A 14,265-nucleotide genomic window follows, 5' to 3' on the forward strand; every position below is an offset into this window, starting at 1 on the left:
GCATGATGTTTACTTTATTAGTTTTTTAATACTCTTTATCAGAATAAGGAAATTTCTGTTCCTAATTTACTGAGTTTTTAAAATCATACTTGGGTATTGAATTTTACCAACATTAAAAAAAATCTGTTAAATTGGTAGATTACATTTATGAATTTTATAAAGTTAAATCACACTTGTATACCTGGGATACACCCAGTAATGCCTGGTAGTGTTTTCTGTGCTTTTGGATTCAAGTTGCTGATGTATTCCTTAGAAGTTTTCATTTATAATAGAAATTACCAATCATTTTATTGTCTCTTTCCATCTCTTGGATTCATTTTCCTGTTCATTTATACCTTCTTTAGATGGATTTGTTGAATAAATAGTAAGGAAAGGTGCGTGTTGCAGGGTAACTTTTTGCATCCTTTTTGCTCTTAATCTTCCTTACAAAGGTCACGTGCTATTAATAATTTCTTATAATTCCTTCCCAAAAGATTTTTGTGCACATGCCAGCGTCTCTGTTCTTACAGGGATCTCACAGACACACTCTTCTGTACCTTAACTTGTGTTTGTCTCCATGGTTTTCCCCCAGTAGCTCATCAGCTTTTTCTTACACTTTTCAAGAGCTTTTAAGTATTTCCTTGTGAGCCTCTAACAATTTCTGTGTCTAGTTGGTGGATATTTATTTATTTATTTTACTATATTTTTAAAAAATTTATTATTTTGAGAGAGAGAAAGAGAGAGCAAGAGCAAGTATGGGAGGGGCAGAGAGAAAGGGAAAGAGAGAAATCCTAGGCAGGCTCCATGCTAAGAGTGCAGAGCCTAATGAGGGGCTCGAACCCACAAACTGCAAGATCATGACCTGAGCTGAAACCAAGAGTCGGACGCTTAACCAACTGAGCCACCCATGCACCCCAGGTTGGTGGATATTTTAGATGGTCTAATCTAGAAAGAAGGCTGAGTGGATGTCCTTGTTAGGTATGATTTGGAGTCCTTTTGCAAGGGTATCTTAGGATAAACTAAAAAATAACCCTTGCCTTGCCAAGGGTTACGTATGTGTTAAAATTTTATAAATGTTGCCAAGCTGCCCCCAATGCAGTTTCATTAATTTTATTATCCCAACAGTATATGAGAATTGCCTGTTTATCCCTACTTTCATATTGTCAGGGTTTAAGATTTTTTGCCCATCTGATAGGTGAAAATGGTATCTTCGTTGTTTTAAATGCATTTTCTTAGTAATGAGTGAATGGTTGTATCTGTTTTCATTACCTGTGCTTTTATGTTTCTTTTTTTTTTTTTTTTTTTGTTTAACGTTTATTTATTTTTGAGACAGAGAGAGATAGAGCATGAATGGGGGAGGGGCAGAGAGAGAGGGAGACACAGAACTGGAAGCAGGCTCCAGGCTCCGAGCCATCAGCCCAGAGCCCGACGCGGAGCTCGAACTCACGGAGTGTGAGATCGTGACCTGAGCTGAAGTCGGACGCCTAACCGACTGAGCCACCCAGGCGCCCCATCCTGTGCTTTTATGTTTCTTTAATCAGCCTGACTTTTCTTTCCTTTGTAAGTCTGAGGAGTGGGAACTGAAGGTGGGGTCGGATTGTTGTCTGTTCTTCATGAGCTGTCGGTAGATTTGTACAGGACCGTGGCTCCATCGATAATGTGTGTTCTACAGCTGAACTTCCAGTCTGTGTCTGAGTTTGGTGTCTTTGTCGTTTGCTCTTGGCTGAATGGAATCCAGGTACTTCAAGAAGAATGACCTTCATTTTTCTGGCTGACCTTTGACTTGACCCCCTCCCTATGATGGTTCTGGGGTTCAGCCACAGCCCGCAGGCCCCAGCATCCAACCGAAAATACAGCATGGTGGGTAGGGAGTTTACAGAAGAGCATTTATATAGGAAGGTTAGTATTATTTTTTTCATATAACCTCAAAAATAGGAAATAATATTTGTGGTTTTATTTTGAAGTTTGCTTGAAACACTACTTTAAAAATATTGCCTCTTTTAAAAAAGGAGCTTCAAATATTTCGTTTTGTATTAAGAGCCACAACTCGGACTTGATTGGAGGGGCAGCACAGCTGTGGAAGGGTCTCTTCTCCTAAAGAGGAAATTCCATAGTGGAGGATGGGGGACATGTGGGCGGAGACCCGCTGCTCTCACACTTGACTGGGGCCCTGAGACCGCCCCCCTCCAAGGTGTGCTTGCGCTGGGAGGGCAGGAGCACTTGGAGGAGGGGTCTGATGTACATGGCAAGCTTTAGGTTTGCTTCCCTGTGATTCAGTCACTGGGTTCTTGGCTCTAAAGGTCATCTGTAAGGTGAGTTCCTTATGACAGGGCTGGTAAGATGACTCTTGTTCCCTTAGACTTGACCTCAGGTTCCTATCCTAGGTTTCTGTTAGTATTTTTTATACAAAGCTGATCCCAAGAGACCCTAAGAGTGATTTTTCTTTTGGTGGTGGTAGGGATGAGCTGTTTTGATGGTTTCTTTAAAAAGACCTTTCCCCGTTTTTAGGGTGAAGACGATAAACGTAGAATAGTTTCCTCCTGAGAAAACTCAGCTCACTTAAAATGTTTGTTGTAACCATCTGAGGGGGTTCAGGTGCACTGTGGGCCTGTACCTCTGGACTGCTCCCTGCCTTGAGCTCCCTCCATTTCAGGAGGTGCTTACAGATGGTGGAAAAGGGCAGTGGAGCTGCTGTGATTCCCCTGCAGTGGCCGCAGCCAACAACTGCACTAGTGCAGGAGGGAAAAAACGGATAGAGGTGCAGGCAAGGAACGTGGCGTTTAATATTTTTCCTCTCTTGTTTAACCCCTTTCTTCACGAAGGTGCTCCTAGGCTGGGGGCAGGGCCTAGGAGGTAGGGTGTTGGTGGGGTCACCTCCTTGTCCCACCCCCGCCCCACCCCACCCCTTACAGAATAACCCTGTCGTGATGTCCTGTCACCAGATGTGTGTGCTTTCTTGGGAGTGGGGGTGGGCAATCCCTCCAAAGCTCTGGTTATTGAAAACTATGTAAGGCCTGTTCTGTATTGCAGGAAGAAGCTCCTAACTAGTTAAGCCGATGATAAACCAGTATTTTTTCTCTTGCTTCAACGTTTACAGAGAAAGTACTGGAAGCTTTTACTGACTAATGGTGTTGCCTCGTTTTTTCCTTCCCTGCCCCATGGTGGCCTCAGTGGTGATGGGGAGCAAGGAGGGCATGAGTGAAAGACTGTGGGGGCCGGGGACCAGCCAGGCTGTGTGTGGAGGATCTGGCCATGTTATTTTGCAGTTGGCTCATTTTCCATGCAGGCTGAAGAGAAAGAAGTCTGTCGGCTCTGGGCTTGAGACTGGCACTGACCACTCCCCAAGAGTGCCCCTTGGAAGGCGGTGCCTTGCCTAATGGGATCTGCTTGAGCACGTTGCAGGTTGCAGGATGGCCCTGTCTGCCTTGGTGAGTGGGGGACTCCATTTTCCTTCGAACGGCAGAAATGAGGTCGTGGAGAGATGCCGAGACCCAAGGCAGCGGAGCTTCCACAAGGGCTTTCTCAGCTGTTCCGTAGAAAAGCAAGACAGTGGATAAGCACGTGCTAGACACATCTTGGGGGGGGCGACCTGGTGAGGGGCTGTGGTTTTACTTATTGGAAATCGCAGGATTGGAGCAGTTGGTGCATAGGCTGCCTGTTCTAGAACTGTATTCTTGGAACAAAAGGGTGGGGGAGGGTAGGCTACTCTCCTAGATCTGAGGAAACTCCAGCTCAGCCAGCGGAATGAGGAAGAGGGAACAATAGGGACGGCTCCTTTGTGCCTGCCCTTGAACGCGGGGCCACTGTGAATCCAGGCCCTGCACCCGCTGGCCCGCTGGGAAATGGCGCCTCTGTGGGTGGTGGTTCTGAGAGGAACCATTTAACCAGGTATGCAGAAGCGTGTTGAACACCTGTGATGGAAATTTCATTGGTGGTTCATGTTAGCAGTGTAGCCCATAATGGAGTGTTTGTTTTCTTATTTTCTGAGTGGAAAGTGTGCTTTTAGAGGAACTTTTCCCCAGGCCATGTTGAGGTCGCACCCTGTGCAGGGCAGGTTCTGGCCTCCCCTCCCTCCCTCCCCCTTCCCCTCTTCCCTCCCTCCCCCTTCCCCACCCCTCTCAGATGAAGGGTCCTTCTGTGCGAAGGGTGGGCTGGAGACCAGGGTGGGCTGGAGACCATTGGCAGGTGAAGCCTGCAGGTGCAAGGTGGGGGCAGAGCCTAGGCACGTGGGGAAGGCAGGCGGTTGGTGGGGGAGGCCTCTCTTAGGTAGACATTTGCTTTTCATTTTAAGAGAATTTTAGAGATGGGGAGTATTTTTAAATGTTAGAAGATTTTTATCTTCTTGAAGCAGCACAAATCATCTGAGGACCATGGTATTAAGAGAAGACAGCATAACCAAAGTGAAAAAATTCAAGTGAGGTAAAAAGTTTTGGTGGCCTTTTAAAATAAAAAATACAGTCAGTCAAGCATTTTGTCATCTCTTTAGAGAACTAGTCGAGGAAGGATACGCTTCTGTACTGTTCATCACAGTGGTCTGGACTTTTTGGCATTTGAAACCGTGTTGGAGTTCATGCTGTGTAGGGCGCGTGCTGCTTGGTGGGCTTCACAGAATCCAGCAAAGAGCCCGGCCAAACTAGCTCACCTTCAAGGTAAGCCTCTCTGTAGAATTGTAACAGAGGCTACGAGGGACTTCTTCGAGGTCCATTTCCTCTAACGCATTTCTGTTTCACAGACTTTCTTTGAAAAAGAAAAGTGAGCAAATGTTGCGAAGGAGAGCTCACAGCTGCTTCTTAGATTTTTGAAGAGCACGTTCTTTTCTGCCTGGGGCAGGAAGTGGGGCCCTTGGAACTGTGCGAAACTGTGTGCAGGAGGAGGAGGAGGAGGAGGAGGAGGAGGAGGAGGAGGACCGCCAAAGGAAGAAGTGGTGCTGGCTGTTCACCCCTGGGAGCCTGACCAACATGAGACTTCAGGCTCTTTCTAGGAGAGGAATACCCTCATTCACCGCCCCCCCCCCCCCCCCCCCGTCCACTTTCCACCCACTCACGCCCCCCAACCCCCATCCACTCTCCCACTCACTCTCCTCCCCACCCCTCCATCCCCCCCCACTCCCCATCCATTCCAGCAGCCACCAACTCCCCCATTTATCCATCCATCAGATACTCATTACCTATTATATACCAGAATGACTAGTCTGGAAACTTGGGTATGTCCATGAATAGAGCACAAAAAATCCAGGACATTTTCATGATCCCCAAAAGAAACCTTATACCATCAGTAGTCACTCGCATTTTCTCCTCCCCTTAACCCCTGGCAGTTAGTTAGGCATCTGTGTTCTGTCTCTGTAGATTTGTGTATTCTGGACTTCTAGACTTTTCATATAAATGGAATCATACAGTATGTGACCTTCTGTGCACCCATACTTGGAGAGTTTCTTTAATTAATTAATTTTTTTTTTGAGAGGTTAAATAATAGATTACTAAGGGTTTCCTATCTATAGTGATTTTGTTAGTACTTGTATACTTTACAGATGATCATCAACTTTTAAAAATGTTTATTTATTTCAAGGTAGAGCATGAGTGGGGGAAGGCAGAGAGAGAGAGGCAGGGACAGAGCATCTGAAACTGGCTCTGTGGGACAGCAGAAAGCCCAGTGTGGGTCTTTAACTCACAAACCGTGAGATCATGACCTGAGCCGAAGTCAGACACAACTGACTGCGCCATCCGGGCGCCCCAAGATGAATGTCAATTAAAAAAACTTTCATACTAAGTTTAGGAAAGAAATGGAAATATACCAGTTGTTTACTTAGTTATTCTGAATTGCTGGATTGACTGTGATTTTTGTTATATTAAAAAAATTTTTGGGGCGCCTAGGTGGCTCAGTCGGTTGGGCGGCCGACTTCGGCTCAGGTCACGATCTCACGGTCCATGAGTTCGAGCCCCGCGTCGGACTCTGGGCTGATGGCTCAGAGCCTGGAGCCTGCTTCCAATTCTGTGTCTCCTTCTCTCTCTGCCCCTCCCCCGTTCATGCTCTGTCTCTCTCTGTCTCAAAAATAAATAAAACGTTAAAAAAAAATTAATTAAAAAAATTTTTTTAAATGAGCATGTATTAGTTTTATGGCAAACAAATTAACAGCAACCCTCATTTATCTGCATTTCAATTCATGTGATTAATGCTCATTAGTTTTTTTTAAATTACAGTAAAAACCTGAAGGGAAGATGACCCCACGTGGAGGTGGTACTCTGAAAAACAGAGCTAATAAAACAGCTGCATCATCTACTTGTAATCAGTATAAAGTAAGGGTACCAGCCCTGCAGTGCTTGGGGCCAGGCCGCACCCCTCCCACACTTGGCTGCACTTGGTCCTTTCCCTACCCCCTTGTCCTTCTCTTACCATCTCCATCCCATGCTCTGTCCTTTGTCCCTCCCATCAACAAAGCTCCGTTAGTGCGTGCTGCATACCAGACACAGTAGCAGGTCCCCAAGACCCTTCCAGACCTGTAAGGTCAGACTGTCTGTACTAACACCAGGGAGGACGTCATTGGCTTTTCCCACCCCAGTCTGTCAGGGGGCTAGAGTGCACACTTCTAGAGGCTGGCTACATGATGCAGGGCATGTGAGCATCCAAACCTTAAGCTAGAAGAGATATTTGCAGACTTGTAAAAAAATGACACATTCACTCTCTCTTTTTCTTCTTCTTTTTTTTAAGTAGGCTTCATGCCCATCTTGGGGCCCACAGCGGGGCCCTTGGGGCCCAACGCAGGGCTTGACCTCATCACCCTGAGATCAAGACATGAGCTGAGATCAAGAGTCATATGCTTAACTGACTGAGCCTCTCCTCTCTCTCTTTTGAAAAGTAGTTACTTTGTATAAAAATATTTTATGTTAGCAGGTAATGTGTTATTATTTTTAAAGGAAGGGACAGTGATTTTAAGATTTTCTCTATTTTGGTTTGTAAATATCCATAGCCGTGATCCATAGGAACAAAATCTCTTTGGGATGCTTAGTACTCTCTAGAGTATAACATGGTCCTGGGACTGGAATGCTTGAGAACTACTGTTTTATTGTACACTGAAGGGCTTGGTAGCCCAGCAATGGAAAAAAAAACCTCCGACAAAATTCCTGTTTCTCATAGAGCGTGCATTGTGATGGGGGATAAATTCCACCTTTTTTTGGTCATATGCTTCCAAACATTCAACTCTTGGTTTACTTTCTTTATCATGCTCAGTCTTTTTGACAAAATAGGAATTTTGAATGAAATTCAGCTATAAAGGTGTTTGTTTTCCCATGTTATTTCAATCCTGTTACAGAGCAGTATTGTAGAAAGATTTTTTTTTTAAATCACCAATATGATTAGGAATGTGGTCTTTTTCCAAGAATCTTTCTGATTAGAAGGGAAATTTATTAATATTTATTTCTGTGGCTTTCTTCCCATAGCCTGCACTTATTCTTTTAACCACCAGATGGTGCCTTTGTTCTAATAAAGCTAGAATGCTGACTCCATTGGGGATTTTCTAAACATTTTTACAGGGACGGTGCGTCGCAAAGGCACATCTTCCTTTCAGGCTAGTACAGTTCCGCTTTGTAGAATGATGTCCTCGAGAGTATAAGAAGTCATCTGTTGTGTATGTGCTCATACTGGGGTATTCTTTGGTGACCAGTAGATACCCACTGTACCTTCCTGGGTTTGTGGTCTCCCACCTCTGTCTTCTGCTACTTTTATGTTCCTGATATTTCAGCTAGGATTGTTCCTTGAGTTACTCTTCTGATCTGAAAAGAGGAATAGGCCTCTCCTTTTTCTTGGTATATAAACTCTGTCCAGTCTTATTTTTACCTCCTGCATTCTTCAGAAGAGAACGTTGCCCTCCGAGGGGAGGTGCCCTGTGTAAGGTGCACTGTAATTGTGGGAGGGCTGGAGCCAGTGTTGAGCTCTGGCTCTGAGGATATGCCCAGAAGTCGTGGTCAGTTACTGCTGGCCGGTGCTCTGACTGTGCCACATGGCCTCACAGTGCTGAGAAGTGGAATGCCCAACTAAAAATTAAACTGGGTGGCTGTTTCCATAGGGGCTAAGGGCTGATGAGCTTCAGAACCTGGAAGAGGTGCAGGTCCTGCCTTCGGGGAGTCTGTATTAGAAATTGCCAAATTTTTTTCAGTATATTAAAAACTTTTTCCTCACATCAAAAAATTTGAAGGCTGTTGTCATGGTAGTAATTGTGAAAAGTATGTACTAATTGAGAGAACAGAAAGTAACAAAATTATGGTCAATCTAGTAATGCTACCTACATGAAAAAATAGCTTGTATATGTGGTAATGTACTATTTGCTTGGCCCACGGCCAATCCTGGGAGGGCCTGCAAATTTGTGGGTCCTTTTTGGTAACTCCATTGTTCTTAGGAGCCTGCAGTTGAAGCCGGTGTTCTAGGGAAGACCAGTGTTTTGCCCTGGAATAAAGCACACGGTCTGACTCACCCAGAGGGCTGAGGTGGGTGGTGACCAGTTACAGCTGCTCTGTCCCCTCTCTCTGATGTATAATGAGAGGAAATGGGTGATAGAGAGATGCCGGGGACTGCAAGGGAGAATTTCTAAAACACAAAGATATGGGCCTTCGTCCTGGAGCACAAAGAGCACAGAGGGACAACAGCACCTGCCATTTGGTAGATAGACACTTAATGAAAGCTGTACACCTGTAACCTGAATAAACCCCAGGGCTTCATCAGGACTGGTCTCCATACGACCATACTTTAAGAAGCAAATTCTAGGGGCCGGAAGAAGTTAAACAGGATTTACTGACATACGTCAAGGAATGTTAAAACTTATTATTTTATTTTTTTTATTTAAGAGAGAGAGGATCCTTGGGGAAGGGGCAGAGGGAGAGAGAGAATCCCCAGCAGATTCTGTGCTCAGTGTGGAGCCCAGTGTGGGGCTTGATCCCACAACGCTGGGATCATGACCTGAGCCAAAATCAAGAGTCGGTTGCTCAACCATACCAGTCCCCCAGGTGTCCTGTACCAAGGGATGTTAAGATGATAGACATTAAAGCCCATAGTGGGTTCCCCAGCTCCCCTCACTTCTTCCAGCGCTCCACACTGTGGTCCATCCAGCTCACTCCAGCCCAGCACATGTCCTCGAACACTTGGCTTTCGACTCTGGAGCTTTCCTTTTGTGCTCTTTATTCTTGTGTCCAATCTTGAAGTGCACGTCCAGATGCACTTGGGGGTGCGCTGTGCGTTACTTTGTGCAGTCTTCCTGCCATCACATGACTTGTCTCTTGATGTCAGAGGCCTGCATTGTATACTTAATCATCATTTTTAATGCTTATTTATTTCTGAGACAGAGACGGAGCATGAGCGGGGGAGGGGCAGAGAGAGAGGGAGACACAGAATCCGAAGTAGGCTCCAGGCTCCGAGCTGTCGGCACAGAGCCCGATGCGGGGCTCCAACTCACAAACCGTGAGATCGTGACCTGAGCCGAAGTCAGTCGCTCAACCAACTGAGCCACCCAGGCGCCCCTTAGTCATCATTTAAAGTGTGTTCTTTTTTTTTAAATGTTGTTTTTTTTTTAAATTTTTTTAAACGTTTATTTATTTTTGAGACAGAGACAGAGCATGAATCGGGGAGGGTCAGAGAGAGAGGGAGACACAGAATCCGAAACAGGCTCCAGGATCCGAGCTGTCAGCACAGAGCCCGACGCGGGGCTCGAACTCACGGACCACGAGATCATGACCTGAGCCGAAGTCGGCCGCTCAACCGACTGAGCCACCCAGGCGCCCCAAAGTGTGTTCTTCATGGGGCGCCTGGGTGGCTCAGTCGGTTGAGCGGCCGACTTTGGCTCAGGTCATGATCTCATGGTTTGAGTTGGAGCCCCCCGTTGGGCTCTGTGCTGACAGCCTGGAGCCTGCTTCTGATTCCGTGTCTCCCTCTCTCTCTGCCCCTCCCCTGCTCATGCTCTGTCTCTGTCTCAGAAATAAATAAAAACATTAAAAAAAAATGTGTTCTTCAGAAAGTCCGGGAATATGTGTTACGTGCCAGGTACTCTGCTAGATGCTGGGTTGCAAAGATGAGTAAATCCGAGCCCATGCTGCTCAGGGACCCCTTCCTGCTGAGATAGAGGTGCTTAGGGAGTCTCAGTGCAGCATGTGATCAGCCGGATGAACCCTGGGGGCTTTGCCCGGCTGAGTGGCAGAGTTTTATCTTGGAGGATGAAAGCTGGGGGGTGGACCAAGGCAGTGACGGAGACTCAAGGGCTCTGTTCAAGCCACCCTCAGTAGCTTGATGCGTCAGCACTTCCATATGTTTGGTAGGCTCTTTTGGTGCCTAAAAATTGTTGGGCTAGGTTAGGGGTTAGCAAACTTCCTGGAAAGGGCCAGGTGTGCAGGCCACACCTGGCTTTTAATGCATATTCTTTTTTATATTTATAACTAAAAAAATGTAGTTTTTAGTTTGTGGGAAGTACGGAAATAGGCTTGGGCTCGATTTGGCCAGTGGACCCCTGGCCTAGAGTGCCAAAGCACCTCTGTGCTGTGCTGGGAGGTGTGAGCCAGAGCCCATGAGAGGTGGGAAACACTGGGTGTTTTCAGATTGTGGTGAGGTCACAACTCTAGAAAGTAATTCTAACTGCAGAATAGATATACTAAGTGGGAAAGGACAGAGATTGAAGGCAGAAAAATGAGTAGACCATTTTCTTTTTATTGGTGACTTTCGGGATGATGTGATTTACAATAAGAAGGCGGTGGTGGGATTTGGTGGAAAATGTAGGAAGCACACAACATGGTGAGTGCATGAAGAGGGGAGCTTCACCGGAGACGTGCACGGTTAGTATCCGTGATGCTTGTAATAGCTAAGCAGTCGGCTGTAGCCATGTGATACACCATTGCATGTCTTGCATATGATGTTATAGAGAGAGACCTCTATCATCAGGTTCAATGACAGAATGGATTAAAAATAAGTCTATTATTTTGTTAACGTAAAAAGCTGTAAGTGATACACTAAGGTGTTTACTATTGGCGGTAGGCTTAGGGGTAACTGTTACCTTTTCTTACTTGTGTTAGACACCCTCCCCCCCCCCCGCTGTCACTGCCCTGCATTGGCTAGAGCCCCCAGTGCATTGTGCAGATCATGAAAGAATTTTGTCAGATTTTTAAAATTTTATTATTTTTTTTTCAACTTTTTTTTTTTTTTAATTTATTTTTGGGACAGAGAGAGACAGAGCATGAACGGGGGAGGGGCAGAGAGAGAGGGAGACACAGAATCGGAAACAGGCTCCAGGCTCTGAGCCATCAGCCCAGAGCCTGATGCGGGGCTCGAACTCACGGACCGCGAGATCGTGACCTGGCTGAAGTCGGACGCTTAACTGACTGCGCCACCCAGGCGCCCCTTATTTTATTATTTTTAAAATTTTTATTTATTTTTTGAATTTGCATCCAAGTTAGTTAGCATATAGTGCAACAGTGATTTCAGGAGTAGATTCCTTAATGCCCCTTGTCCATTTAGCTCATCCCCTCCCTCCCTCCCACAACCCCTCCAGTAACCCTCTGTTTGTTCTGTTTAAGAGTCTCTTCTGTTTTGTCCCCCTCCCTGTTTTTATATTATTTTTGCTTCCCTTCCCTTATGTTCATCTGTTTTATATCTTAAAGTCCTCATGTGAGTAAAATCCTATGATATTTGTCTTTCTCTAATTTCGCTCAGCATAATACCCCCTGCTTTCATCCATGTAGTTGAGAATGGCAAGATTTCATTCTTTTTGATTGCCTTGTACTACTCCATTGTGTATGTATATCACATCTTTATCCATTCATCTGTTGATGGACATTTGGGCTCTTTCCATACTTTGGCTATTGTCGATAGCGCTGCTGTAAACATGGGGGTGCACGTGCCCCTTCGAAACAGTATACCTGTATCCCTTGGGTAAATACCTAGTAGTGCGATTGCTGGGTCGTATGGTAGTTCTTTTTTTTTTTTTTTTTTTTTTTTTTTTTTTTTTTGGTTTGTTTTTAATTTTTTTTTTTTTTCAACGTTTATTTATTTTTGGGACAGAGAGAGACAGAGCATGAACGGGGGAGGGGCAGAGAGAGAGGGAGACACAGAATCGGAAACAGGCTCCAGGCTCTGAGCCATCAGCCCAGAGCCTGACGCGGGGCTCGAACTCACGGACCGCGAGATCGTGACCTGGCTGAAGTCGGACGCTTAACCGACTGCGCCACCCAGGCGCCCCGTCGTATGGTAGTTCTATTTTTAGTTTTTTGAGGAACCTCCAGACTGTTTTCCAGAGTGGCTGCACCAGCTTGCATTGCCACCAACAATGCAAAAGAGATCCTCTTTCTCTGCATCCTCGCCAACATCTGTTGTTGCCTGAGTTGTTAATGTGAGCCATTCTGACAGGTGTGAGGTGGTATCTCCTTGTGGTTTTGATCTGTATTTCCCTGATGATGAGTGATGTCGAGCATTTTTTCATGTCTGTTCGCCATCTTTGGAGAAGTGTCTATGCATGTCTTTTGCCCATTTCTTCACTGGATTATTTGTTTTTTGGGTGTTGAGTTTGATAAGTTCTTTATAGATTTTGGATGCTAACCCTTTACCTGATACGTCATTTACAAGTATCTTCTCTCATTCCATCGGTTGCCTTTTAGTTTTGCTGATTGTTTCCTTTGCTGTGCAGAAACTTTTTATTTTGATGAGGTCCCAGTGGTTCATTTTTGCTTTTGTTTCCCTTGCCTCTGGAGATGTGTTGAGTAAGAAGTTTCTGCAGCTGAGGTCAGAGAGGCTTTTGCCTGCTTTCTCCTCGAGGACTTTGATGGCTTCCTGTCTTATGTTAAGGTCTTTCATCCATTTTGGGTTTATTTTTGTGTCTGGTGTAAGAAAGTGGTCCAGGTTCATTTTTCTGCATGTTGCTGTCCAGTTTTCCCAGCACCACTTGCTGAGGAGACTGTCTTTATTCCATTGGATATTTGTTCCTGCTTTGTCAAAGATTAGTTGGCCGTATGTTTCTGGGTCCATTTCTGGGTTCTCTATTCTGTTCCATTGAGCTGAGTGTCTGTTGTTGTGCCAGTACCATACTGTCTTGATGATTACAGCTTTGTAATACAGCTTGAAGTCAGTGTCAGATTTTTTTTTTTTTTTCATCTGTTGAGATGATCATTATGGGTTTTTTGTGTTTTGGTTTTTTTTTTTAATCATTGTGGTTTTTGTCCTATATTCTGTTAATAATTGTTGCATTGATTTTCAGATGTTAAACCAACCTTGCATTCTTTTTTTTTGTAATTAAAAAAAATATTTTTTTTAATGTTTATTCTTTGAGAAAGAGACAGAGAGCAAGCAGGGGAGGGGCAGAGAGAGAGGGAGACACAGAATCGAAAGCAGGCTCCAGGCTCTGAGCTGCCAGCACAGAGCCCGACGCAGGGCTCAAACCCACAGACTGCGAGATCATGACCTGAGTTGAAGTTGGCTGCCCAACCGACTGAGCCACCCAGCCGCCCCCCAACCTTGTGTTCTTGGGGTAGATCTCACATGGTCATGGATGTGTAATTATGTTTACATGTTGCTGGGTTCATTTCCTGTTTTGTTAAGGGTTATTGCATCCTTGTGAGAAGACTGGTCTGTGTTTTTAGGTAATCTATGGCATACTTGCTTGCTGTGTGATCTTGCTGCTCTGGGGGAGCTAGGGAACTCCTCCCCTTCTCCAGCCCTTGGTCACATTCAGGGCCAAGCATCTGCCTGTATGTGCATCTGTTGGCCACTTGGGAATGCCTGTTTCACTCTTTTGCCTGTTACTTTGTTGGTGGTCTCTGTCTTTACAAAATTGATTTGGAGTTACTATTTATCTGTTCCTTCTTGGGTTAAGAGTATATTAAAGGTACTAAGCCCATACACTGCATATATTTTTTTGAATACACACGCACACACGCACGCGCACACACACACACACACACACACGTGCGAGTGGGAGAGGGGCAGAGAGAGAGGGAGAGAGAGAATCCCAAGCAGGCTCTGCAATGTCAATACAGAGCCCTAAATGGGGCTCAATCCCATGAACTATGAGATCATGACCTGAGCTGAAATAAAGAGTTGGTTGCTTAACCGACTGATCCATCCAGGACCAGCCCACCCACCCCTTTTTTTTTCAGGCTTTTAGAGTTATTTCTCTATTTTGTCACATAAGTGCTTAAAATATTTTGGTAGTTAAATCTGTAAAGCTTTTCTTTTGTGATTCCTTGTCGTGGAGTTAGTTAGGCTTAGAATCAGCGGTTCCTCACTTCAGGGTCACCAAGGATTTCTCCTAGTGCTTGTACAGTTGTG

The 14,265-nt window shown here is 45.2% G+C and overlaps 1 protein-coding gene across 4 annotated transcripts in view; it reads left to right on the plus strand.

Moving 5' to 3' along the window:
• Window positions 1–14,265, plus strand: part of EHMT1 (euchromatic histone lysine methyltransferase 1) — a 152,433-nt gene that overhangs the window by 31,467 nt on the left and 106,701 nt on the right. The window contains exon 1 of one of the 4 annotated variants that reach the window (XM_047831540.1): window positions 4,377–4,628. The exons of the other annotated variants lie outside the window; for them this stretch is intronic. The gene's annotated coding sequence lies outside the window, so the exon portion shown is untranslated. Of the gene's footprint in view, window positions 1–4,376; window positions 4,629–14,265 lie in introns of those variants that run through there. 4 annotated transcript variants of the gene reach the window in all.

Source organism: Prionailurus viverrinus, chromosome D4 (assembly GCF_022837055.1).
Source record: "Prionailurus viverrinus isolate Anna chromosome D4, UM_Priviv_1.0, whole genome shotgun sequence".
In the NCBI taxonomy this organism is placed as follows: Eukaryota; Metazoa; Chordata; class Mammalia; order Carnivora; family Felidae; genus Prionailurus; species Prionailurus viverrinus.